General features: G+C 43.4%; 1 protein-coding gene and 1 long non-coding RNA gene across 20 annotated transcripts in view; one reads left to right on the forward strand and one right to left on the reverse strand.

Moving 5' to 3' along the window:
* Window positions 1-336: 336 nt before the first annotated feature.
* On the reverse strand, window positions 337-3,875 carry LOC119866144. The gene is made up of 2 exons (XR_005379128.1): window positions 3,700-3,875; window positions 337-2,160 (listed from the first exon to the last, which is right to left on the reverse strand). It is a non-coding gene; the product is annotated as an uncharacterized LOC119866144 (long non-coding RNA).
* Window positions 2,623-25,536, forward strand: part of CLIP1 (CAP-Gly domain containing linker protein 1) — a 124,192-nt gene continuing 101,278 nt past the window's right edge. For 15 of the 19 annotated variants that reach the window (XR_005379127.1, XM_038574921.1, XM_038574927.1 and 12 more), the window contains exon 1: window positions 2,623-2,746. The gene's annotated coding sequence lies outside the window, so the exon portion shown is untranslated. Of the gene's footprint in view, window positions 2,747-7,957; window positions 8,029-18,558; window positions 18,808-22,883; window positions 22,974-25,536 lie in introns of those variants that run through there. The other 4 variants (XM_038574924.1, XM_038574923.1, XM_038574922.1 and 1 more) reach the window with 4 other exon arrangements.

Below are 25,536 nucleotides of genomic sequence, written 5' to 3' on the forward strand. Positions count from 1 at the left end.
AAACCTGCAGTACTGTGAAAAACTGGCAGAAAAAAGAATGCTAAACAGCTGTATAGAAACAAGCCACAAACATCTATCACCTTGCAGAGAATTTTTAAAAATTTTATTTTATTTAAATAGTGTATCATTAGTTTCAGATGTAGAATTCAGTTATTCATCAGTCGCATATCACACCCAGTGCTCATTACATCACCTGCCCTTCTTAATGCTCATCACCCAGTTACACCGTCCTCCACCCACCGCCCCTCCAGCAACCCTGAGCTTGTTTCCTACAATTAATAGTCTCTTAGGGTTTGTCTCCCTCTCTGATTTTTGTCTTATTTGCAGAGAGTATTCTTTACTCATTTTATTTGAGGATCTTGATACTTTTTTGAGAAGGGGGTGGCAGGAATCAAAGTAATGCATGCACATAGTTTTAAAAAATAAAGTATATCAGGGTTTTTGGTGAAAAGCAACATTGTTCTGCCCACCTTCCCCATCCCATCTTTCCCAGAGACTACTATATATATTTTTAAATATTTTAAAAATTTATTTATTCATGAGAGACTCACACAGAGAGAGACACAGGCAGAGGGAGAAGCAGGCTCCACGCAGGGAGCCCGATGTGGGACTCGATCCCGGGACTCCAGGATCACGCCCTGGGCCAAAGGCAGGCGCTAAACTGCTGAGCCACCCAGGGATCCCCGAGACTACTATGTCCTTAAAAAATATTTTACACCTTTATTTTTTGTTCCGGAAAATGAACAAAAAACCCTGTAGGTATTTACCAACATCCTCACTTTGTAAAATGAAGATCTGGGAGACCGGCCCTATCTATCTGGCTTTCTACTTCTGCTACCTCTTTCCATTTTCCAAAGTCTTGTCAATTGAGCTGTTCTAATACTTTTTACAGAAGACACACATTTTAAAATGCTCTGTGGCTAAGTCTAAAAATGGGATGTGAGAGCTTATTTTGAGGTAGGCCTAAGCATGTTTTTCAATCTTAACACTGGCCACTCTGTGGGACTGAGCAGTCAATGTTCGGCCGGATGGCGGACAGGCCTTCATCACAAAATTTAAAGGGGTGCTAAAAACACACTAGAGAAATAATTATTTTAATGCAATATTAAAACATAGAAATTAATGCAAAAAACTCTATAATGAACAAACTATCAGCATTTAAAAATAAAGACAGGCTCAGCAGAATGAGTAGAGGAGAAAAGATAAAAACAGAAGCATTTAAACGTTGCACCCCACCATTAGCGGTGACCTCATTTTAGGACATCTATGATTATATAGGTTGCTTATTAGAGCTGAAGTGTTTGGATGAGGGAAGTGAGTCTTTCTGATTAGGAATATGGATACTGGATTTCAGGGGTGCCCCCCACCACTGTGACCTCGCGGCTTGCAAATTAGGGAAGTGTTGAATTCAGAAATATAATTTTCGTGATTTAAAACGTGAATCAAGGGGAGGGGCCAGCAGGTAAATTCACTTTATTCAGAACTTCGGCCATTTCCAACACAGTTCCCTCCTTTTGCTCTGTGCGAGCTTGTTGGTCCAGCAGCACAGGGCTTTGAATAAAGGTCAGCAAAGGGGTCGCCTTCCTGATTATTCTCTTCTACCCCGCAGGAGGAGGAAGCCCAGGGGGCCCCTTATCTACCTCGGAGTCGCAGCAAAACCCTGGGCTTCCCTGACAGCTGCAAATTCCTCCCAGGAGCTGCAAAGCTTCTGGGGTTGCCATGGGCCGTGAGAGTGCAATGCGGGTCGCCCGCGGCGGCGGTGGCGGCGGTGGCGGCGGCGGCCCGGGCCGGCTGTGGCTGCCTCCTCTCCGGGCCCTTTCAAAAGCTTTTAAAGGAGATGCCCGCGGGGAGGAGGGAGGAAGGGACACCAACCAGGGCTTTCGTCCAAGCGGCTGGGGAGAATAAAAGAGGCTTTTCTCAAGCCAATGGAGCAAGGGCTGGGCTCGTTTCAGGGGATTTTAAACCCCCGGTCTTTCCCTGGAGGAAAGGCGGCTGCAGAGATGGTCCTTCTCAAGCTGCACTTGCTTTCAGGTTTTCCCAGGGGTTGTGCGCTCCGAGTCTTTCCCCGGAGGGGGAGGAAAGCAGAGACAACGTTCCCCAAACTTAACCTGCTGTAGGCAGCTCCTCCTCGTCTGCGTCCAAGGATTTCTCACCCTGGGTCTGGGGAAAAAGAAAAAAGAAAAAAAAAAAAATCAGGCTGGTGGGCTGTGGTCAGGACTGAATGCAGCTCTGGGGTGTGACCTGCCCATTCCGGGAACACTTGCAGAAAATGCGCAACTAACCGAAACGAAGAGAAGCCGCACAGCCAGGCCCCCGGGGCTCCCCTCGCGGCGCCCTCCCACCCGGTGCTCGCGGGGCTCCGAGGGCTGCTCGGCGGGCGCAGACAAAGACGCGGCGGGGCCGGGTTCCGGCCGGAGTCGGGCCGGGCCGGGCCTGGCCGGGGGCTGGGGCGGGGGCGGGGGCGGGGGCCGGGGCGGCGCGGGGCGCGGGGCGCGGGCGCGGGCGCGGGGCTCCGGGCGCCGGCCTCCGGCGCAGGGCGGCCGAGCGCGCGGGGAGGAGCCGCCACGGCGTCTTCTCCTGGCGGCGCGCACCCGCCCGGCCCCGCGGCGGCGGCGCGTCACGCTCTCCCCCGCCCCGAGCCGACGAGCCGGGAGGCGGGAGGCGGCGGGCGGCGGCCGCGCGGCTGCTGCTGCTGCTGCTGCTGCAGTGGGGCAGGTGGCGGCGACCGGCGGCGGCCGAGGCGAAGGTGAGCGGGGCGCGGCGCGGGCCCTGTCCCCTTCCCGGTGCCCTCCTCCCCTTCCCTTGCGCCGGGCCGGGCCGGGCTCGGGCGGGGTGGGGGCCGGGCCGGCGGGCGGAGGGCCGCGGGGGCCGCGCGCGGTGCCGCTCCCGAGGGGGCCCGAGCAGCCCGAGCGGGTGGCCCCGGAGGCCAGGGGTCCCCGGGGTGGCGCCCCCGGGGCCGGGACAGTGGCTGGCCCTGGCAGCGCCGAGCCCGGCCTTCCCTTCCTCCGTCCGCCTCAAGATGGAGCTTGGACTCCTTGCCCCTGCGCCGCCCCAGGCGTCGCTCCCTCGCGGGCTCCGGCTCGGCTCCCCTCGGCCGGGGCGCAGCGCCGGGGCCGGGGCCGGAGCGGCGGAGCCCGCGGAGCCCGAGCGGCCCGAGCCCCGGCGGGACCTGTTGCCCCCCGGCGCGGCCGCCCGGTGTCCCGAGCGTCCCTTGGGCCCTGCCACCCGGTGCCCGCGAGCCGGAATGGAGGGCGCCCGGCCGTGGCCTCGGCGTGTGCGCCGCTCGGCGGGCTGGCCCCGTGGCCTCCTGCCTGGCCTGGCCGCGGCTTTGTCCCCCTCCTCCAGGGCTCTCTGGGTCTCGGAGGAGGTGGATGACAAGAGCTCGGCAGGATTTCTGAAATACCACCGCTCGCTGCCCGTAACCCGAGCCTTCTCCCTTGGCAGCGGATTGGCTCGGAAGACAGATGACACTTGTTTAGAGGTTATTTTAAAAGCAGAGGCTTCTGATTCCGTTAATGTGGAGATCCTGTGCCTCAGAAATCTGATTTTGATTTGGGGATAAACCCTGAACTGGGCTGTTTCTCCACTTCGTGTGGCTTTTCCATCTGGCAGGAACCGAGCACCACCCCCTCCTCCCTTCACAGCCCCACCTCTTTGGTATGAAGAAATTACACGTCGAGTCTGTAATCTTCTACATACCTGTTTTTAGCAAAACTTGGCCACCAGTTACCATATTTAAAAGGGATGGTAGGGACGCCCGGGTGGCTCAGCGGTTGAGCATCTGCCTTCAGCCCAGGGCGTGATCCTGGGGTCCCGGAATTGAGTCCTGCGTGGGGCTCCCTGCATGGGGCCTGCTTCTCCCTCTGCCTGTGTCTCTGCCTCTCTCTTTCTGGGTCTCTCATGAATAAATAAAATCAATCTTAAAAAAAAAAAAAAAAAAAGGGAGGGTAGAGGACATTGGATTTTTTTTTTTTTTTAAAGCAACCTTGCCTTCTTCCTGTTTTAGGTTAGGACAGTGCTAACCTAGCCAGTAAGAGCTCAGTATTAGCGTGGCTGCTGTTGTGGTTATGATTCTGGTTGGTGTTACAATTTTATTATCATTACTATTTATAACCTGTGGTATCCTCAAGTCAGGAGAACAAATGTGTTTAACTTTTGAGTTTAATGATAACCTTTTGCAAAAATCCTCAGTTATGTTGCTCCTCAGCCTTGGGGCATTTTTTTCTCTGGAAATAATAACAACCTTTATTGAGGGCTTCCTTTGGTCAGGCTTTGGGCAAATTTTTTATGTTTTATCTCATTAATCATCTCACCCAATGAAGGTGCTATCATTATCCCCATTTTACAGAGGAGGCATTGAAAGGTCAAGTACCGGGATCCCTGGGTGGCGCAGCAGTTTGGCGCCTGCCTTTGGCCCAGGGCGCGATCCTGGAGACCCGGGATCGAATCCCATGTCGGGCTCCTGGTGCATGGAGCCTGCTTCTCCCTCTGCCTGTGTCTCTGCCTCTCTCTCTCTCTCTCTCTATCATAAATAAATAAAAATTAAAAAAAAAAAAAAGAAAGGTCAAGTACCTTGCCCAGGGTCATACAACTTAAGTGGTGGTGTCAGGATTTGAGCTCAGGCATTGACTCCAGGTGTTTAGTTATTAGATTAGTGTAGCGAATCCCTGGCAAGGAGCAAGGCTGGCTTTTATTAAGCCAAAGGAAGTAGGTGATCGCTACAAACAGCTGGTGCTGGGTTTTTGAGGTCCAGAGAAAGTGGTTAAGTACATCTTAGGCCCCCTCATTCAAAGGAGTAAAAAAGCTGAAATTGGGTGGGATCCCTTGTAGGTTTTGTCTGAAGATAAAGATCATGCCCTTCCCTATCTTTTCAAGAATTGCTTAAGCTCCTGTTGCGCTTGAGCACAACATAAGCTGATCTGGTTTCTACTCTCTAGGAGTTTAGAATTCTTACCTACTAAAAAAATTGCCCTTTTTACTTAAAAATTTTTTGTACCCAGTGTCTTACATTGTATCTGCTGCAGCCCATGTGACTCATACATGAATACATGTGAACTTACCTCAGTAATGTTTGGCCCTTGCTTTTAAGTAGTCTCTGTTGAGATTCTAAACCCAATGGATGGTTAATAAGAGATGAACTGGTCCTCTTGTATTCCCTACAAAGGTAGGCATCTTTGAATTTTTCACTTACTGGTCACCTAGTGTTCTTATTTGCAGATATATTTCATATATTTCTGGCTATACACACACATTTTTTTCATTCTGGGAATGTATATAGTAAGGACCTTTCACTTTTTCACTTTTTCATTTTTAAAAAATTTTTTAAAAAGCAATCTACATCAAGTGTGGAGCTCGAACTCATAACTGTGAGATCGAGAGTTGCATGCTTCACTGACTGAGCCAGCTAGGCACCTCTTGTATGTCACTTAATTTGGTAAATGTTATTTAGTTGATTGCAAATATGAGGTCTGTAAGTCTTAAGATTGGTTTTATAGAGGTCGAAGCTAAAGAAAACAGAGTTGGGTAGTAAAGTTACATGGAGATGGCTTAATATTTCTTAACATTAAAAGGAAGTTTTGTTCAGTGTTTAAAGTGAGACTTTTACCCTCTGTAATTTTCCACTTTATCCCAATTATCAGCTTTTTAATTCTCTTTATTGTACAGATGAGGTGTGAGGTCCAGTGTTGTTTTTTTTCATATATGAAGAGTGGACAGTGTTGTTGATGAGTAGTTTAGTTACAAGCTGATAGTTCTTTACATTATTTTCAAAGTGTTGTGGTATTCTCCCCAAAGGCAGCAGGTGGGGCTATGGTGTACCTCTCTGTGAGCTGTATTAAGTTTCCTTTGGTATTCACTCAACAAATATTTATTAAACATGGCTGTGTGCCAGGTGCTGTTCTGGGTGCTGATGGTATAGCAATGAATAAAACTGAAATCTTTGTTCTTTTAGACTCCCCCCCCCCCCCCTTCAAGTAGGGGAGGAATACAATAACCTCTGGCTTTTTTCTTTTCTTTTCTTTTCTTTTCTTTTCTTTTCTTTTCTTTTCTTTTCTTTTCTTTTCTTTTCTTTTCTTTCTTTCTTTTTTTCTTTTCTTTTCTTTTTTCTTTTTTTTCTTCTTTTCTAATTCATGAGAGGCAGAGACATAGGCAAAGAGAGAAGCAGGCTCAATGCAGGGAGCCCGATGTGGGACTCCAGGATCACACCCTGGGCTGAAGGCAGACACTCAACTGCTGAGCCAACCAGGCATCCCTACAATAACCATATTGATAACATTTATTGTATATTGGACATGATATATACATGGTATGAAAAAAATAATAAGTCACAGAAAGGGGAATATGCCCTTTTGGGGGCAAGAGTTAGGGTAATAGATATTTTAGATAGGGTGGCAAGATATTTTAGATAGGGTTGCTGAGAATGTGACCTGAGTAAAGATCTAGAGAAAGTGAGGGAATGTAGATCCCTGGGGAAGGGCATAGTAGAAGAGGAAACAGCAAGTACAAAGATCCTGAGGTGGGAGTCTGGGAGGGCGCAGATAGTTTAAGGCTATATAGATTGTAGTCCTTAAAATATGTCTTAAAATATTTTTAAAATAGTGAAAGATATAGAATAGTAACATTATTGACTTTGTTGAAGAAAAAGTTAAATATTGAGGGACCGGAGGCTCAAAGAATTTTACTAACTTGCCCAGAAGGCCACATAGCTAGTGAATACAGAGCTGGAAATTGAACCCTACTTTATGGTACCTTCAGCAATGTGCAGAGTATGTTGGCAATGGTGCCTTAAGTGGCTGGCAGAAAAGCCAGACCAGTACTTGATGCTCAGACTTGAGTGTATACTCTATTTGTATGCAGGATCTTTGCTCAACCCTGGGAGGCCTTGTAACTGACATTTGCATATATAGGTTTTTTCTGGAATTGTGCTCCTGGCAGCAAAGCCTTCCTTTTTAGTCTTAATAGTTTCAGGGTTCAAAATCTCTGTTTAATATAAACCTTCATTTAAGTCTGTTCAATTTTAATTGGAAAGCATTGTCAGTATTGCCCAGGATATGAATTTTTTAGATAACTGTTTAGGGAGGCTTTAGACTTATTACAGCATCTTACATATTTTTAATATATGTAGTGTATGCTTCCCATGTAGATGGAACTCAGAGAATCCATATGCTTTAAATCGGCATTTCAGTTACAATGCTCTTTTAAGGGAAAACGTACTGACTGATGGTACTATACAAGAATTCCAAGTAAGAGCGACCTCTTCAGGTTTCAATCAGAACAGAGGCTTTTTTTTTTTTTTTTAAGTTGGCAGATAATAATTAACCAAACTTGGATTTGGCTAGGACGTCTGGGTTAATATCCTGGTCCTGGCACCAAGTAGCAAGGAATCTTGGCCACAAGTAGTAAAGAGCCCTTTTTTCCCCTCAACCTCCATCTGGCACTTCCAGGACAGATTCCACTAGCACTAACTCAATGGGTGGGTCTGTTTTCTAATTGTTTGTCTTTTGTTCAGCAACAAAATCTTAGAAGTATGCTTTGTAAAATCTTTGGAAAGAGGAAGTAGTCCTATTACAGAATCCCTGTTAGGAACTCTCCTTGGTATCTTTCTCTGGAGAAACGTATTCTCCTCTACCTCTTCTCAGGGATCCTAATGAGAGTACATTATCCTGCCCTAATATTTTTACATGACCATAAGGTCTAATACAGTTGAGACTTGAATTAAGTAGTTTGATATTTGTATTCTCCTTTACTTACGTCTAAATATAGCTTGGATCAGGTCACCATATGAACTCTGCCCATTTTTCACACTTAAAATTGCTGAGTCCTTGATTTATTGTATCTTCTCTGGAGTTAAAGGCCTGAAGATCCAGATGATCAGGGCGTACAAATCATCCGAAATTTGGGTTTGGTATATAAAGGAATGGCAACTATAATGAGATTCCCCCCCCCCCCCCCCCCACAGATTCTACAGATCCTAGTCGTGTAGTGCACTGAAATACTTGGCATTTGTTTTCCCCTCTCTTCTCAGGAAAGGTAAGAGATATTAGGGATATTTTTCTAAAAATCTTGTAATCAAATCATTTGACCTCCTGCCTTCTCTCTTTAACTGATTTACTCCTAAGAGTAATTTCGTATTGGAGATGTTATGTTCTAATACCTTAAGGCAGGAGGGATTCTATTAGACTGTTCTTTTCCAGACTGTAGAATAAATGAGTTTTGTAGGCATGGTAATGTTTTTTTATGGCCTAAGTGAAAGAAAACTATTATCACTAAGTTTCCTTCACACATGGGTGACTAGAAAAAACTGTTATCTTGAAGCCATATTACTGATTTCTGTTTTAAGGCATATATATATGGCTTACTTAGGTTGTTACATGGAGAATCTAGTTTCAAATTTAGATTTTAGAAAATGTTTCCAGTGAAGTGATCATTTTTGGGGGTTCACAGGTGTTTTTTTCCTTATATACTGGTTTGACAGTGACCCTTATGTTTCATTAAATATATATCAGTTGTCTTATGTAGGTTCAAGGCATAACGTGTAAAACAAACATATACAAAAACACAGAAAAAGGCAAGTTAGCCATAATCTTACTGCCCAGGGAAAAGCATTTCAGTGTTTTAAATACTTTTTTAAAAGTCTGAATTTATATTAATATTTTTAAGTAATTAAAAGTGTAATATTTTCACTGGACTCTCAATAAATCAGCATGAGGAGTCAGAATTATATAAGAACTATCAGAAGTTTGAATTCTGGATTTGCTTTAGCCTCGACTGGGCAAGTTGTTTAAACTCTCTCTGCTTGTTGTTCTGTGAAGTGGGGGTGACACTTGCCCGGTCCATCCTGTGAGGTTGCTGTATTAATGGAAGGGATTCAGGTTTGTTGAACTGGAGAGCTCTAGGTAACCTTGTCAGGTGGTAACCATAGTGCAGAGGAAATCAGTGCTTTCAAATGCCAAATTGGCCTAGGAACATGAAGACAAAGGAAGGGCCAGTCCTGTATCATACAGTGGTTGCCTGTTTTGTACATAGTTAAGTTTATAGAAAAGCTTTTCAGGTGAATGTAACCAATAGAAAGGTGGGGTGGGAGAAAGCCCCAGAAATGCCAGTTTATCAAATATCTCTTGTGTTCTGAAGACTCTTCTAGGTATAAGGAGCTCTGTCTCTCACAAGGTAAGACAGCTACAGTGAGTAAGTGGGATGAGACCCTGGAAGGTGATCACTTCATTAGTGTTGGGAGTGTGAATATGGGAGGGGATTCAGGAATGCTTCCCAAGTAGGAATTAGCACTTGTTTTTGTTTTGTTTTGTTTTGTTTTGTTTTTCTTTTTTCTTTTCTTGTGTTTGGTATTGATGGAAATCTAGGGTGTTGAGGCAGGGATAGTTTATATTTTAATTTTTAAAAGATTTTATTTATTTATTTGACAGAGAGAGTGAGTGAGAGAGAGCACAAGCAGGAGGAACAGGAAAGGGAGAAGCAGGCTCCCCACTGAGTAGGGAGCCCATCGTGGGGCTCCATCCCATGACCTCAGGATCATGACCTGGGCGGAAGGCAGATGTTTAGCCAGCTGAGCCACCCAGGTGCCCCGAGGCAGGGATAGTTTAGGTAAAACATTCTAGGCCAGATTGAGCAAAGATAATGAGGCATAAAAGTAGCATGTTGAGATAATAGTGGATAGTCTACTGCTCTGTATTTTGAGGGCAAGTCACAGGAAATTAAGAAGTTTGGGTTTACATCAAGGAGAGGCTTCCCTGCCCTGATGAGTTCATCCCACTGGTCTCTAGCATTTTATTTTTTTTAAAGATTTATTTATTTATTCATGAGAGAGAAAAAGAGAGAGAGAGAGGGAGAGACACAGGGACACAGGCAGAGGGAGAAGCAGGTTCCCTGCAGGGAGCCCGATGTAGGACTCAGTCCCGGATCCCAGGATCATGCCCTGAGCCGAAGACTTAACACTCAACCGCTGAGCCACCCAGGTATCCCATCTAGCATTTTAATCACTGAGTTTTCTGCAAGTCTTTTTTTTCTGTTATTTGACCAAAAATACCATATACCAATACTTGTAGGTGGTAAACAGGAAAAACTGCTGGGTAAACTATCTTTTTCATGCAGAGTTGTGCAACCACCACCACCAGCGATTTTAGTATATTTTTTTCACACCAAGAGGAAACCCTATATTCCCAGCCCTACTCTGTGTTTCTCTAGACTTGCCTATTCTAGGCATTTCACATAAATGGAATCATGCAGTATGGATGACTTCACCTGCAAAATGTTTTCAGAGTTCATCTGTGTTGTAGCATCATGTATCAATACTTTATCTTTTTTAGGGTTAAATCATATTCCATTGCATTGGTATACCACTTTTTGTTCATCAGCTGATGGACATTTGGGTTGCTGCACTTTTTGCCTATTGCAAGTAACGCTATTATGAACATTTGTGTTTATGAGTGGACTTAAGTTTTCATTTATCTTGGGTATATACCTAGAAGTGGAATTGCTGGTTTATATGGGAGCTCTGCCTTGTAAGGAACCACACAACTGTTTCCTAAAGTGGTCGTACTATCATCAATGAATGAGGTTCCATTTTTTCCACATCCTTGCCAATTTATTATGTTTTTAAATTACATTCATCCAAGCAAGGATCAAATGTGGTATCTTATTGTAATTTTTTTTAAGGTTTTATTTATTTATTCACAAGAGACACACAGAGAGAGGCAGAGACCTAGGCAGAGGGAGAAGCAGGCTCCTTGCAGGGAGCTAGATGTGGGAATCGATCCCCTGCCTGGGATCATGCCCTGAGCCAGAGGCAGATGCTCAACTGTTGAGCCACCCAGGTGTCCCTCTCATGGTAATTTTGATTTGCATCTGCCTCATGGCTAGTGATGTTAAAGATCTTTTCACGTGCTTATTGGGCATTTGTATAGCTTCTTTGGAGAATATACCAATCATCTTTTATTTTGACCTTAAGAATATTAAGTGTAAAAGCAATGTGCAGAACACATTGTGTTCTCTGCCTGTCTCTGTCTTATTTGATTGATTTATTTATTTATGATAGAGGGGGGGAGGCGCAGAGACACAGGCAGAGGGAGAAGCAGGCTCCATGCAGGGAGCCCGACGTGGGACTGGATCCCGGGACTCCAGGATTGTGCCCTGGGCTGAAGGCAAACGCCGAACCGCTCAGCCACCCAGGCTGCCCATCCTTTGCCCACTGTTAAGCTGTTTTTTGTTGTTGTTGAGTTTACCAATTACCTTTTAATTTATACATCTATCAGGCATTTATTGCGTACCTACCTTAGGGAGGCACCTGTGCGGATGTTGGAGATACAAAGTTGAGTAAAACAGACATACCTTCTGCTCTTGGGAGGGGGATGCAGGGCTAGTAATGGAAGTCAGTCCTTTGCCTGGCAGCAGATCCTGGCTCTGTTAATTAATGGAAGACCTCCTATAGACTGCTTCACCTTTTGGAGCTCAGTGTTCTCTTCTGTAAATTGGGGATAATAGCTACTTTGCGTAGTTGCCATGTTGATTAAATGAGGCAATGTGCATAAAACTCAGTAAACATTAGAATTCTTCCTCACCTTCCATTTAGTCCCTGGGGTCTTCCTGGCTGCCCGTTGCTTAGAAAGTTAGGTTCCGCTTAGTTTTCTTTTCATTTAAGTCAGAATAGGGAAAAACCCACTTCTACCAGTACGGGAAATTAAAATCTTTCTTCCTGGCCATGTTTTCGAATGTTAGTTTGAGTAGGAGTGCCTTGCCATTATTAAAGGGCACACTTTTAATGAACAGTTGTCACTGAAGAACTTGTAATTTATGAGGAGTTAAATTCAGCATGGAAAAGCATCTTCTGTTCCTCATGTCAGAACTTGTGCCTTGCCAAATTTCAGGCTCTTTTGTATGTTTGTGAGTTTTATTTCCCAGGGTTTAACTAAAGGTAAGGTTGGCTTTTTTTTTTTTAATTTTTTTAAATTTTTATTTATTTATGATAGTCACAGAGAGAGAGAGAGAGGGAGAGGCAGAGACATAGGCAGAGGGAGAAGCAGGCTCCATGCACCGGGAGCCCGACGTGGGATTCGATCCCGGGTCTCCAGGATCGCGCCCTGGGCCAAAGGCAGGCGCTAAACCGCTGCGCCACCCAGGGATCCCCCCCTTTTTTTTTTTTTTTTTTAAGATTTTATTTTTAAGTAATGTCTATACCCAACATGGGACTTGAACCCACAACCTGGAGATCAAGAGTTGCATGCCCTACAGACTGAGCCAGCCTGGCGCCCCAAGTTGGAGTTTTTCTTTCTAAGGTCTGATAGGACCTGCTCTGTGTCTGTGTGGAAGATTACCTAAGCAGGAAAAAAATAACCAACAATGAAGCTGGGTATTAAGATCCAAATGAAACCATTTCCTAGTCTCTGTTTATAGTATCCAGGGTGATTGTACAGAAAAGCATCTTAGAGACTTGTGAGGAAATGAGTAGAGTGGTATTTTCTCTTGAAATAGCCAGGTATCCTTTAGTACTGTGAAAAATAGAAAAGTGATTTTTCTCTTTCCCATTGGATCTGAAGACCTATATAGCAAATATTAAATTTGCTTATTTGCTGAGTAAAAACGAGAGATTTTATAAAGAGGAAAAGAAAACCAAGTAAGTAGCTGTTTTGTGAATTATCTTTGTACTCTTTTCTTGTTCAGAACAAACATCTGGTATGTATTTGCTTTAAGTACCGGCAGTGTCTGACTGTTTAAGGGGAAGAGACAGTATACTTACTTTTATTCCTTTGTGAAGATTAGAAAGGGACACCAATTTTAACTTGCCTGGGGATTGACTCCTCTCACTGCTGTATATAACAGCTCAGAAACTTTTATTCATCAGCACACTTTTAGGGTCAGGAGTCTTTAATCTGGAGATTGAGGTTTTATGTCTTAGACTGTTAAGTAACTGGGACCTTAACAAGTGATTTCACTTTTTAGAGTCCATTTCCTCAGTGGTAAAATGAGGAAGTTGAACTAGATTGCTAAGGTCTCTTCTGATTCTAAAATTTTATGATGCTATATTAAGCACATTAGTTCTTTTTGACACATTAGTATAATTGACTGCTGTCGACCTATTAAGTAAGTTCTTCTGGGAGACACAAACCAGGCCTACTAATTTCTGTCTCTTTTAAGATCTGTCTCTCAGCTGGTGGTATTAGAGTTACAGAGTCACAAGAATTTTGTAGATATTTGTGTAAATGAGCAAAATAGCTCAAATTACTCAGCTTTCCATGTTCCCTTTTTTAAAAATTCTTTTGCAGATGGATGAACTTTGAGAGGCTGCTTATTTTCTGTTTATCCAAGTAGCAGGAACATGAAATCTTCACTCAAACTTAGCTGTACAAAGACATTCATAATTGCAGGCAGTTGCATCATGGCAGAGTGTCATCTTCTAGAAAAATTGCCTAATGCTCCAGATCTCTTTGGCTTGGTTGGATTTCAGCCCCCTCCTTCTCCTTTTTAAAACTGCTATAGACTTTGAAATTCTGGGTACAATTTGTATTCTGCACTACGTCATACGCTGAGCCTTAAAAACATGATTTTCAAGCATAGAAATTTTGAAGTGGTCATGTCTTTCTACTGATACCCTGTTCTGACTTCATCCAGCAAACATCCTGAACTGAGTCTTTAATCACTTAAAATTCTATTTCTGATTTTGCTAGAGTGTGTAGTAAAAGTTTCTGTTTACCTTCAGTATCTTACTGGATGACATCCTCAAACCAACACTTAAGTTGGTAAACTGATTTTATAAATTGTTTTGTAAGGCCTCTAACCAGTTAGAAATTGGAAGTGCAACTGCTTTCGGGCACCATTTGAATTAAGAAGTCAGTTAATCTTCTGACCCTTCCTGGCTTGTCTCCTTTAGTGTCTAAATGTGCTTTTCACATTGATTCTTTTAAACAGTGACTACAATATTTACTTATCTCTTTTATCTTTTGTACTCTGTCCTTGCGAGAGATGTGCACTTTGTTTTTAATCTTTGTGTTAACTTTAAAGCTGTTTGACTCTGGCTTGTTTAAAAAGCTATATCATGTGTTGTGCATTGTTTGTTCTAAGTTCTAGGCTCCTGCTACTATGTATTAAACATTTTTTATACTCTATCTCAATATTTCATGATATTCTGTTAAGAACACCACTATTTTCAGATGCTCTGGCCTCCTGATCAAAATTTGAGACTTGGCTCCACCCTTTTAGGCATATGCCTTGGAAAGACAGAGTCAGCTCTTAGGAAGATGGATACTCTTTCTCCTCTTTCCATTTTGGAAAGTTGTTTTCTTCTCGTGGAAGTTTATTTCTGACTGGGCTGCATGGCCTTTTCCCCTGGCTGATCTTTTCATTATTCCGGAGTCTTCTAATTCTCTGTTGGAGATAGTGGGGTAAAGAAGCAGAGGGGCAATTTGGAATTTCCCTGTCATTATGGGCACCAGTCATCATAGACTTAACCTCTCAGGTTTAAGATTTATCCTCTTACCCTTTAAGCCAATAACTTAGTTGCTGCTGAAACCAAATGGCTCCAGACCTCTCCTTGCTCTTCTCTCTAGTTTAACTCACTTGTTGTTGCACTGATTTCAAGCAGTGGATCTGTGACCTGTGCCCTATACTGTGTTTGGTGATGTCTCACACATTTTCCCTGTGCTCAAGGGGCTAGCTTCTGGGAGGCCAGAACAAATGATGGCCTTGAGGCCGCTTCATGTCACTCATACCGACTGATCCTCCTGTGCTTGCCAGATACTCCACTCTAGAGGAGAAGCCCTCATCCCCCAGCCAGTGTTGTGTCTTCATTCAGAAGACCAGCAAGTTTCTCAAAAGTTAAAATGTAGGACAATGCTTTTTCTTCCCTGGGTCTTATTTTATAGCCACTAGATCGTTTCTTTTTTTTTCTTTTTTTTTTTTTTTTCACTAGATCGTTTCTAAGTCAAAGACCACTTACTAAAATAAAGTGTGTGTGTGGGAATATCAGATTAGTAAGAAACAACTGATGTGTTAACCTTTAGAGTCTCTGACTCTCCTACAGCTTTTCTCTCCAGTCTCGAGCCTGCCTTTCCACATACTCTTATGCCATTCCTCTCCTCTGCCTTGGTTTCTTACAATTGGAAAGCCAGCAAAAGCTAAGCACGATGCTGCTCTCCTCTAGAGTGGAGTATCTGGCAATAATGCTCTCAGCCCCTCTTTGTACTTGAAATGCTGCTCCTGCTACATTGGCCTTCAATCTGCCGGTCACTAACTCTCTGTTTCTTCTTGTGTATCTTGAGACACACTTATTAAATTTAATCTGTAACTCAATCTGTGTACTTTGCTTTGAGTATTGTGTGGGTGTATTTTCAAACTCTTAGTGTTGAGCTATCGGTTTTACTGGCCAGTGCGTTGTGCTACCAGCAGGTTATCTTTATACATTATGCATCCCTTGTCAAATATTTATTTATTTTTTTTAAAGATTTATTTATTCATGAGAATACACAGGAGAGAGAGAGAGAGGCAGAGACACAGGCAGAGGGAGAAGCAGGCTCCATTCAGGGAGCCCGACGTGGGACTCGATCCCACGTCTCCAGGATCACACCCTGGGCTGCAGGCGGCGCTAAACCGCTGAGCCACCGGGGCTGCCCCAAATATTTATTTTTTTTGAGAGAGAGAAAGCATACATGCATGCACAACTCAAGCAGGGGGGGAGGGGCAGAGGAAGAGAGATAATCTTTTTTTTTTTTTTAAGATTTTATTTATTTATGAGAGACACACAGAGAGAGAGAGAGAGAGAGAGGCAGAGACACAGGCAGAGGGAGAAGCAGGCTCCATACAGGGAGCCTGATGTGGGGCTCGATCCCAGGACCCCAGGATCACACGCTGAGCCAAAGGCAGACGCTCAACCACTGAGCCACCCAGGTGTTCCTGAAAGGGAAAATCTTTTGCAGGCTCCAGACTCAGTGTGGAGCTCGAGGCTGGGTTCATCTCAAGACCCTGAGATCATGACCCAAGCCAAAATCAAGAGTTGGATGCCCAACCTGCTGAGCAACCCAGGTGTCCCTCAAATTGATATTTTAAAGATCCCCTTACAGTAAATACTTTGCCCTCCTTTTTATCTATTTTTTTTTAAAGATTTTATTTACTTATTCATAAGAGACACAGAGAGAGGTGCAGAAACATAGGCAGAGGAAGAAGCAGGCTCCCTGTGGGGAGTCTGATGCAGAACTCCATCCCAGGACCCTGGGACCATGACTTGAGCCAATGGTAGACACTCAGTCACTGAGCTGCCCAGGCGCCCCCCCCTTTTTATCTTAGTGATTAAATTATCCACAGTTTCATATTCAAGATTTTACATTTTTCCTTTTCCTCATATGTGTGTTGTAATGAAATTGGAAAGGGGTGCCTTGGTGGCTCAGTGATTGAGCATCTGCCTTTGGCTCAGGTCATGATCCCAGGGTCCTGAGATCGAGTCCCACACTGGGCTTCTTGCAGGGGGCCTACTTCTCCTTCTGCCTATGCCTATCTGTGTTTCTCATGAATAAATAAATAAAAATGTTAAAAAGAAATTGGAAAAGATGAATGTTGTATATCTAGGGGGATTTGGGGCAACTGGCAACTCTGTTACTGATGCCAAGAAGAAGGCCACTTCATTTACATTCTACCTTAAACATATATTCTAGACCTGTACTGTCCTGTACAATAGTCACAAGCCACATAAGGCTGTTGAGCACTTGAAAAGTGTTAAGTCCTGGTTGAGATGTGCTATTAATATAAAATACACAATGGGCAGCAGCCTTGGTGGCTCAGCGGTTTAGCATCGCCTTCAGCCCAGGGCGTGATCCTGGAGACCCAGGATCAAGTCCCATATCAGGCTCCCTGCATGGAGCCTGCTTCTTCCTCTGCCTGTGTCTCTAACTCTCTCTCTCTCTCTCTCTCTCTATCTGTCTCTCATGAATAAATAAATAAAATCTTAAAAAAAATACACAATGGGTTTCAAAGACCTAGTAGGGAAAAAATAATGTGATACAGCCTATTAATAATTTTAATATTGATTATGTTTTGAAGTACTATTTTGGATATATTCAGTTAAATAAAATGTTATTTTACCTGTTTTAATTTTCTAAATGTTACTAGAAAATTTAAAAGTATATATTTGTCTTATATTTTCTATCAGACAGTGCTGTTCTGTAAAGTATGGTGGTGTCGGGATCCCTGGGTGGCGCAGCAGTTTAGCGCCTGCCTTTGGCCCAGGGCGCGGTCCTGGAGACCAGGGATCGAATCCCACGTCGGGCTCCCAGTGCATGGAGCCTGCTTCTCCCTCTGCCTGTGTCTCTGCCCCTCTCTCTCTCTCTGTGTGACTATCATAAATAAATAAAATAAAAAAAAATTAAAAAAAAGTATGGTGGTGTCAACAAAGATAATGATCTAACTTGAGACTTACAGCTCTTACATACCACTCACTGGCGGTAGCTATTGAACAGTTTGCTCATAGCATCATTGGCCTAGTTTTAAAAAGAAGCCCCTGAGGGCACCTAGGTGGCTCAGTTGGTTATAAACATCTGCCTTCAGCTCAGCTCATGATCCCAGGGTGCTGGGATTGAGCCCTGGATTGGGCTCCTTGCTCAGCAGAAAACCTGCTTCTCCCTCTCTTCTGCCTGCCGCTACCCCTGCTTGTGCTTGCGTTCTCGCTCTCTCATGTTCTCTGTCAAATAAATAAAATCTTAAAAAAAAAAAAAAAGCCCCTGTTATTGGGAAAATCTATTGCTGTCATCTTTGTCAATGTTTTAGAGATAGAGTTAGTTGATGCTTTAGTTTGAAAATTGTAGTATTGCATCATTTTACAGGTTCTTGTTTTGATGTTGAGTCAGTTTAGAACTTCTTTGAACTCTTACTGTGTACCAAATACTTTTTTAGCTTCTTTGGATGCAAAGACAAATCTTACCCCTGACCATGAGGACCTTAGTCATCGCGTGCTATGCAAACAAGACAGGCGTGTGATTCATCGTTCAGTAATAGGAGACTGCATGGTGGTTAGTGCAGTGTGGAGAAGGAAGAGATAGGGCAGAAACAGAAACAGTCACCAGGAAGGACCCCGTGAGGAGGGGATGCCTCTGCTTCTATTCTTTTAGAGAACATCCCGGAAACCCACATGCAGGGGAAAGTGTGGTGTGAAGCAGTACGGGCCTTGGTGTATAAACAGCCCATTTTCAGGAGGCAAGATGTGGCCGTGCACTCCCATCCCAGGAGTGTAAGCTCAGCTTAGCCAGGCAGGCCCGTCAGCTTATTGATTGGGTTTTGGTTGTCTCAAGCGAAGTTGAAATACTTGACCTTCCTTGTAAAGTTGAAGAAAATATGTAAATGCTCTTCCGTTTTGTCTTTTCCAATCTTTTCTGTACGTAGATATGAATATAAAGAAGCTGAAAGAGGGAAAAAATCGAATAACCTGCCCTTCTTTAGTAGAAACATGAGTCAGTTTTGGAAAGCTACCAGAGTGTTGTGTAAGTGTTTTCAGTGGCTGGAGCAGACCAGCTCAGGTTACACTGCATCTCCCATGTTGGGGGTGGGGGACAGCAAGTGACATAGCATGCAACAGACACTTACATAACCATGACTCCAGAGTACAGGACTAAGCTGTGAATGGACCTCCCAAATTCTGGAATATGACATTAGAACACAGCCTTTGAATTTTTCTCTCAAGCTTGACTTGAAGATGAGCCTCAGAAACATCTCTCTCAAACTAGACTATTACTTTTGGAACTTCTGTTATTAAGTTCATGAACTTTGATCATTTTAGAATTACAAGGGAGCTCAGAAGTCTCAGAGCACGGCTGTTTGTAGGTAAGTCGTGTAACGTGTTTGGTGCCAGATTTCCTCTCGGTGCCCAGCAGGGCAGAGTTGAAACTTAGGTCTCCAGGTGCCACTCTGCCATCAATAGAATGCAGCTGGCTTCCAGAGGCTCAGTGCCAAACTCCCTCTCCTGGCAGGTTAACTGCACTGCAGAGTCTTCAACTCTCCTTTGCTTTCCAACAGAATTTCCAGAGTTAGTAAGTAAAGGAGGATTCTTGTTTTGCTCATGGGGCGAAATGGACCAGGAGAGGACCAGGTGAAGTGTGAGGATGTGATTTGCCAGGGAGGATTCAGTGCTCTACCGGAGAGTGCCAGGAGATGCTGAGCTTGTAAGAAGCTGATCTTATCAGACGAGTCGTCTCTCCTCACACATGGCAGAGTTCTCTTACTTTGGCAAAGTTAGAACTACAGTGGCTTACCTTTCATTTTGGATCCTTGCCCTTTAACTTAAGAGAGTTTGGATTTGAAATCCAAAAACAGTCAAACCACAAAAGGATGGAGTTGGAAATAGATCTTACTTAAGTCAGTAATCTCCAGTTATAACTGAGGATACCAAGGTTTGGGAAGGGGTTAAATGCTAGTTCAGGGTCATCCAGCTGGGATAGAATCCAGGTGTTCATTTCCTAGTTTAGCCTTTTGTGCCTTTCTTTATATTTTTGTAAGCCATAACTTTTTTTTTTTTTAACACTGAATAAATACAAAACCAAAATGAGTAAACAAAACCTTAAAATCAGAGAGGAGTTATGAAGAACATTATTCCTTTTGTTTGACATGATTTATACCATGATTATTTTTGGGAACTGCTTGTTTTGAGGAATCTCTTCTGTAAATTTCTTAAGCTTTTTTTAGGTTAGGGAGAAGGCAGGGTTTAGATTTTACTGAAATACTTCATATAATACAAACTACATGATGGAGAATTTCAAACATGCACAGATGTAGAGAAAATACTTCCATCACCTAACTGAACCATTGTCAATTCATCAGTCTTAGTTCATGTAAATTTTAGTGCGCTGTAGTTAGACTTATGTTTTTTACACCAATTTTGCCCTTGCCAGCAAAATGTTTTTTTTGCCTTTTTAAAGATTTTATTTATTTATATTTAAAGATTTTATTCATTTATTAATGAGAGACACACACGGGGGGGTGGGCAGGGCAGAGACACAGGCAGAGGGAGAAGCAGGCTCCACGCAAGGAGCCCAACGTGGGACTCGATCCTGGGACTCCAGGATCATGCCCTGGGTCGAAGGCAGGTGCCAAACTGCTGAGCCACTCAGGGATCCCAGATTTTATTTATTTATTTTATTTTTAAAAGATTTATTTATTAGAGAGAAAGCAGGAGCAGAGTGAAGAAGTAGAGGGGGAAGCGGATTCCTGGCTGAGCAGGGAGCCCCATATGGGGCTGGATCCCAGGACTCAGGGATCATGACCTGGTTGGAGGCAGATACTTAACTGACTGAGCCACCTAGGCGCCCCAAAGACTTATTTATTTATTTTATTTTATTTTATTTTTTTTTAAAGATTTTATTTATTTATTCATGATAGTCACAGAGAGAGAGAGAGGCAGAGACACAGGCAGAGGGAGAAGCAGGCTCCATGCAGGGAGCCTGACGTGGGATTCGATCCCGGGTCTCCAGGATCGCGCCCTGGGCCAAAGGCAGGCTCCAAACCGCTGCGCCACCCAGGGATCCCCCTATTTATTTATTTTAGATAGAGTGTATGCTTGTAGGGGGTAGGGGCAGAGGGAGAGAGAAACCTAAGCTGACTCCAGCCCCATGCCCCACTCCCACTCAATCTCCCCATGCGGAGATCACAACCTTGAGATCACCACCTGAGCAGAAACCAAGAGCTGGACACTCAACGGACTGCGCCACCCAGAAAAAAAAAAAAAAAAAAAATATATATATATATATATATTCATGTAATTATGCTTTTGATGGTATGACATATTTCTGTCTCAAGTGCTTATCCTGAAAATGTTGTCAGTTGACTTAGTAGAGGTGATTGTAAAGCTCTAGTCATAGTTTTCTTTCTTTCTTTCTTTCTTTCTTTCTTTCTTTCTTTCTTTCTTTCTTTCTTTCTTCTTTCTTTCTTTCTTTCTTTCTTTTTAGATTTTATTTATTTATTAGAGACACAGAGAGAGAGAGAGGCAGAGACACAGGCAGAGGGAGAAGCAGGCTCCATGCAGGGAGCTCGATGTGGGACTCGATCCCGGGTCTCCAGGATCAGGCCCCGGGCTGAAGGCGACGCTATACCGCTGGGCCACCGGGGCTGCCCCATAGTTTTCTTTCTTTTTTTTAATTTATTTTTATTTTTATTTGTTTATAATAGTCACAGAGAGAGAGAGAGAGAGGCAGAGACATAGGCAGAGGGAGAAGCAGGCTCCATGCACCGGGAGCCCGACGTGGGATTCGATCCCGGGTCTCCAGGATCACGCCCTGGGCCAAAGGCAGGAGCTAAACTGCTGCGCCACCCAGGGATCCCCATAGTTTTCTTTTTTAACATTCTTTAAGAAAGAGACTCCACCCCCATTATGGGGCTCCAACTCACAACCCAGAGATCAAGAGTTGTGTGCTCTACTGAGGTTTTTATCTCTGTCCCATATTAGCTAAGAAGAGCTAGCTGCCCTAAGAGACCCTACTGATTTTGCTGACTTAAACAGGTAGAAGTTTATTTTCAGTTATGGAAAAGTTCAGGGTGGGTTTGTTACTGTTGAGGGACCAGGGAGGAGTGATTCGGGAACCTAGGCAAAAGCTATGCTTTTTTGGCTGCCCAGTTGGTCTCCATTAAGCTAATGGAAGGGCGGGCATGGGGGCCACGCAGAGAAGGTCTTAAGGGCTAGGCCTGGGCGTGGTGCACAGCCTACACCCCTCAGATGCCGTTGGCTGGAACCCAGTCACGTGACCGTACTGAGCAGCCAGGGGAGCTGGAAAATGTCTGGGATTCCGGGAAGACTAAATCCAGTTGGTAAGCACCTAGACAGTGCATGCGTGTGCACTTCTCATGCTGGACATGTTTGCTGCGTTTATGTTCCTGTGTGGAAAACAGCACAGTAGAGTGTTTTCTTTGTGGTTGAAGCCATTTTACTGTGTCTTAAAAATCAGTTTTTTTTTTTTTTTTTGCTCAAGAAATTACATTGTTCCTTAAATAAAATTTGAGAAACCCAAGGAAACACAGATAAGATCTGAAAACTACCACTAATCCCATATTACCTGGAGATAATTATTAATCCTTTGTTACATTTCCTTCCAATTCAAGACTTTATAACTGCTTAGAAATAATAATAAATTTTTACTAGTTCTTGTTCTATGCTGGCTTGTGAACTCCAAAACTCCTGAGTGAGGAAGCTACAGCAGTTACCAATAGTCTGGCAATTTTGCCCTTTCTTAACAAAAATACACTACTGCAGAGTCGTGGTGAGGCTTTATGCTTTTTGCATTTTCGAAATTAACTCTAGGTTACACATCTTAATCTTCATTCTTCTTAGTAAATAGAGTAAATATTGGGGCTGAAGTTAGATTGGCAAGGCAGAGATAACATTTTAGGTTTTTGGTTTGCTTCCTACTCAGCTTTTAAAATTCTTAAATACTGTTTAATTTCCCAGGAGAGAATACTAAGAAAAAGTGTTTGAAACTGAGCCAGATTTAAAACTTGACAGCTCGAAATACATTAAAAGAAGTTTCTGGTGGTGAGGTGAGGACTTAGGTGGATGTACTTTTCTCTGCTTACCTGCATCGCTTTTTCCAGTCACAGCAGTGGAGGAAGATGCTTGTCTTAGATGAGAGAACCCTTTGAGAGAAAATGTGTTTCTTGAGTCATCAGCTCCAGATTCAGGAATACAGAAACTTCTGAGTTTTGTGTGTGTGTTTTTTGTTTTTTAAGTAGGTTCCACACCCAGCGTGCAACCCAGTGTGGTGCTTGAACTCATGACTCTGAGATCAAGATCTGAACTTAGATCGGGTCAGATGCTTAACTGAATGAGCCACCCAGGCACTCCTGGTTTTTCTTTAAAGTGGTGAGGTTGGCGAGGCAGACCCACCTCAGAATTCTTCTTTGTGATGTCATCATCATGACCTCGTAGGCAGGGTTGCTCAAAATGTTTGTGTAGCTCTTGGCAAGATATGAGCTGAGGCCTGGTCCAATAATACAGACACCATGAGGTACCAGTTTGTTTCATATTGGTAGATTGTACAGGTAGAACTTTCCTGCAACTTCTGTAAATTAAAAAGATACACTAATGTTAGGCTCTCTATATTTTACAGAAGATTGTATAATGGTAAGAAAATTATTGTTTTAAAATATCCTCTGGCAGGAAATTTCATTTTTTCTTTTTTTTAATTTATTTATAAATGATAGACATAGAGAGAGAGAGAGAGAGGCACAGACACAGGAGGAGGGAGAAGCAGGCTCCATGCCGGGAGTCCAACGTGGGACTCGATCCCGGGACTCCAGGATCGCGCCCTGGGCCAAAGGCAGGGGCTAAACCACTGAGCCACCAAGGGATCCCCTGGCAGGAAATTTCAAAACAGAAAACTAAGTAGTAGAGCAGAAGTATTTTACTGTGTGAATGGCTATGTGGTTAGTAGCTCTATTTGCTATGTAATTGGCTATCAATTTTCCTGTTCCCTGCAAATCTAACATTTTTGTTCTTTGAAATTATATCTTTAGCATTAGAGCAAGTAACAATTTGAAATGATGAGACTTGGTTGTCAGCATTGGTATAAATTGTCTATGATCCAGAGGCCTAAATTCAGATGCATCAGAGCTGAGAAGTTGTTATCATTTTTTTTTTTTTAATATATTGCTTTGCTCTTTATACCTGTTTTAGCCGGATTTGGAAGAAAAAGTGTTGGCTCATACAAAGGTCCAAAAATGTAGTCTCTGATGATTAATACATATAATTTCCTAAAGGATTGGCCTTTATTTTTTATTTTTATCTTCAAAGATTCTGTTTACCCATTTATAGGTGTGGGATGGTGGGAGAGGGACGAGCAGACTGTGCTGAGCACAGAGCTCAACACAGGACTCAATCCCAGAACCCTGAGATCATGACCCTAGCCGATACCTAGAGTCAGGCTCAACCGACTGAGCTACCAAGGCACCCCTGTTTTTATTTTTTTAAAGATTTATTTATGAGAGGGACACCTGGGTGGCTCAGTGGTTAAGCATCTGCTTTTGGCTCAGAGCATGATCCCAGGATCCTGGGATCGAGTCCCACATTGGGCTTCCTGTGAGGAGCCTGTTTCTCCCTCTATCTAGAGATAGAGCCTATGTCTCTGCCTCTATCTCTCATGAATAAATAAGGAAAATCTTAAAAAAAAAGATTTATTTATGAGAGAGAGAGAGACATCATGGTGAAGAAGGGCAGGGAGAGAGGGTCCGAAGCAGACTCCGTGCTGAGCATGGAGCCCAATGTGGGGTTTGACTCCACCACCCTGAGATCACAACCCAGGCCAAAACCAAGAGTTGGATGCTCAGCCACCCAGGTGCCCCAAGGATTGTCTTCCTTTATTTTTTTTTTTAATTTTTTAAAAATTTATTTATGATAGTCACAGAGAGAGAGAGAGAGAGGCAGAGACCCAGGCAGAGGGAGAAGCAGGCTCCATGCACTGGGAGCCCGATGTGGGACTCGATCCCGGGTCTCCAGGATGGCGCCCTGGGCCAAAGGCAGGCACCAAACCACTGAGCCACCCAGGGATCCCAATTGTCTTCCTTTTTTTTTTTTTTTTTTTTTTAAGATTTTATTTATTTGTTCATGAGAAACACACACACACACACACACAGAGAGAGAGAGAGAGGCAGAGACACAGGCAGAGGGAGAAGCAGGTTCCCTGCAGGGATCCTGACGTGGGACTCGATCCAGGGTCTCCAGGATCACACCCTGGGCTGACGGCAGCGCTAAACCGCTGAGCCATCCGGGCTGCCCCCAATTGTCTTCCTTTAAACAAAAACTTCAAAAACCCTGTGTTCTTATTTTTTTTATTTTTTATTTTTTTACCCTGTGTTCTTATATACTGGGTATAAGCACTTGATAAATTATCCCCTCCCATATTTTATGTAAGTAAATAGCGGTCTCTTCTAAATTTGATTCTGTGAGTTTAAGATGAGAGATTATTGAATGGCCAAATTTTTGTTTTGTTTTGTTACTGTTTTTTCTCATAAAGCATGTATTATTATTATTTAAATATTTATTTATTCATGAGCGACAGAGAGAGAGAGAGAGAGAGAGAGAGGGGCAGAGACACAGGCCAAGGGAGAAGCAGGCTCTATGCAGGGAGCCTGATGTGAGACTCGATCCCAGGTCTCCAGGATCACGCCCTGGGCTGAAAGCAGTGCCAAACCACCGAGCCACCCAGGCTGCCCACAAAGCATGTATGAGACTCAACATCCCATTTTTTTGAAGTAGACTTCTCTTTTTAAAATATTGTTCTATGTGTTTCTTTCTGTGATAGTCATATGTCCCTATTTTCTTAAACATGTAAAGCCTAGAGTTTTAAAACATTCACTTTCTTTGAGACTACAAGCCTTTTATGTGTCTACTAGGTCTGTTCTTTTTCAAATGTGTCTCTTTAACTGGCATGTTTTTCAGACATCTTAGAAATAGCCATCCTGTACACATAGGTTGTAGAAATTTGAAACTACAAATTTCAAATGAATTTTAACTATTTTAGATCAGTTTTCATTGTTATAAACATTTCTGTGTTGTTTTTTTTTTAAGATTTA

This window comes from Canis lupus, chromosome 26 (assembly GCF_011100685.1).
Source record: "Canis lupus familiaris isolate Mischka breed German Shepherd chromosome 26, alternate assembly UU_Cfam_GSD_1.0, whole genome shotgun sequence".
Taxonomy (NCBI): Eukaryota; Metazoa; Chordata; class Mammalia; order Carnivora; family Canidae; genus Canis; species Canis lupus.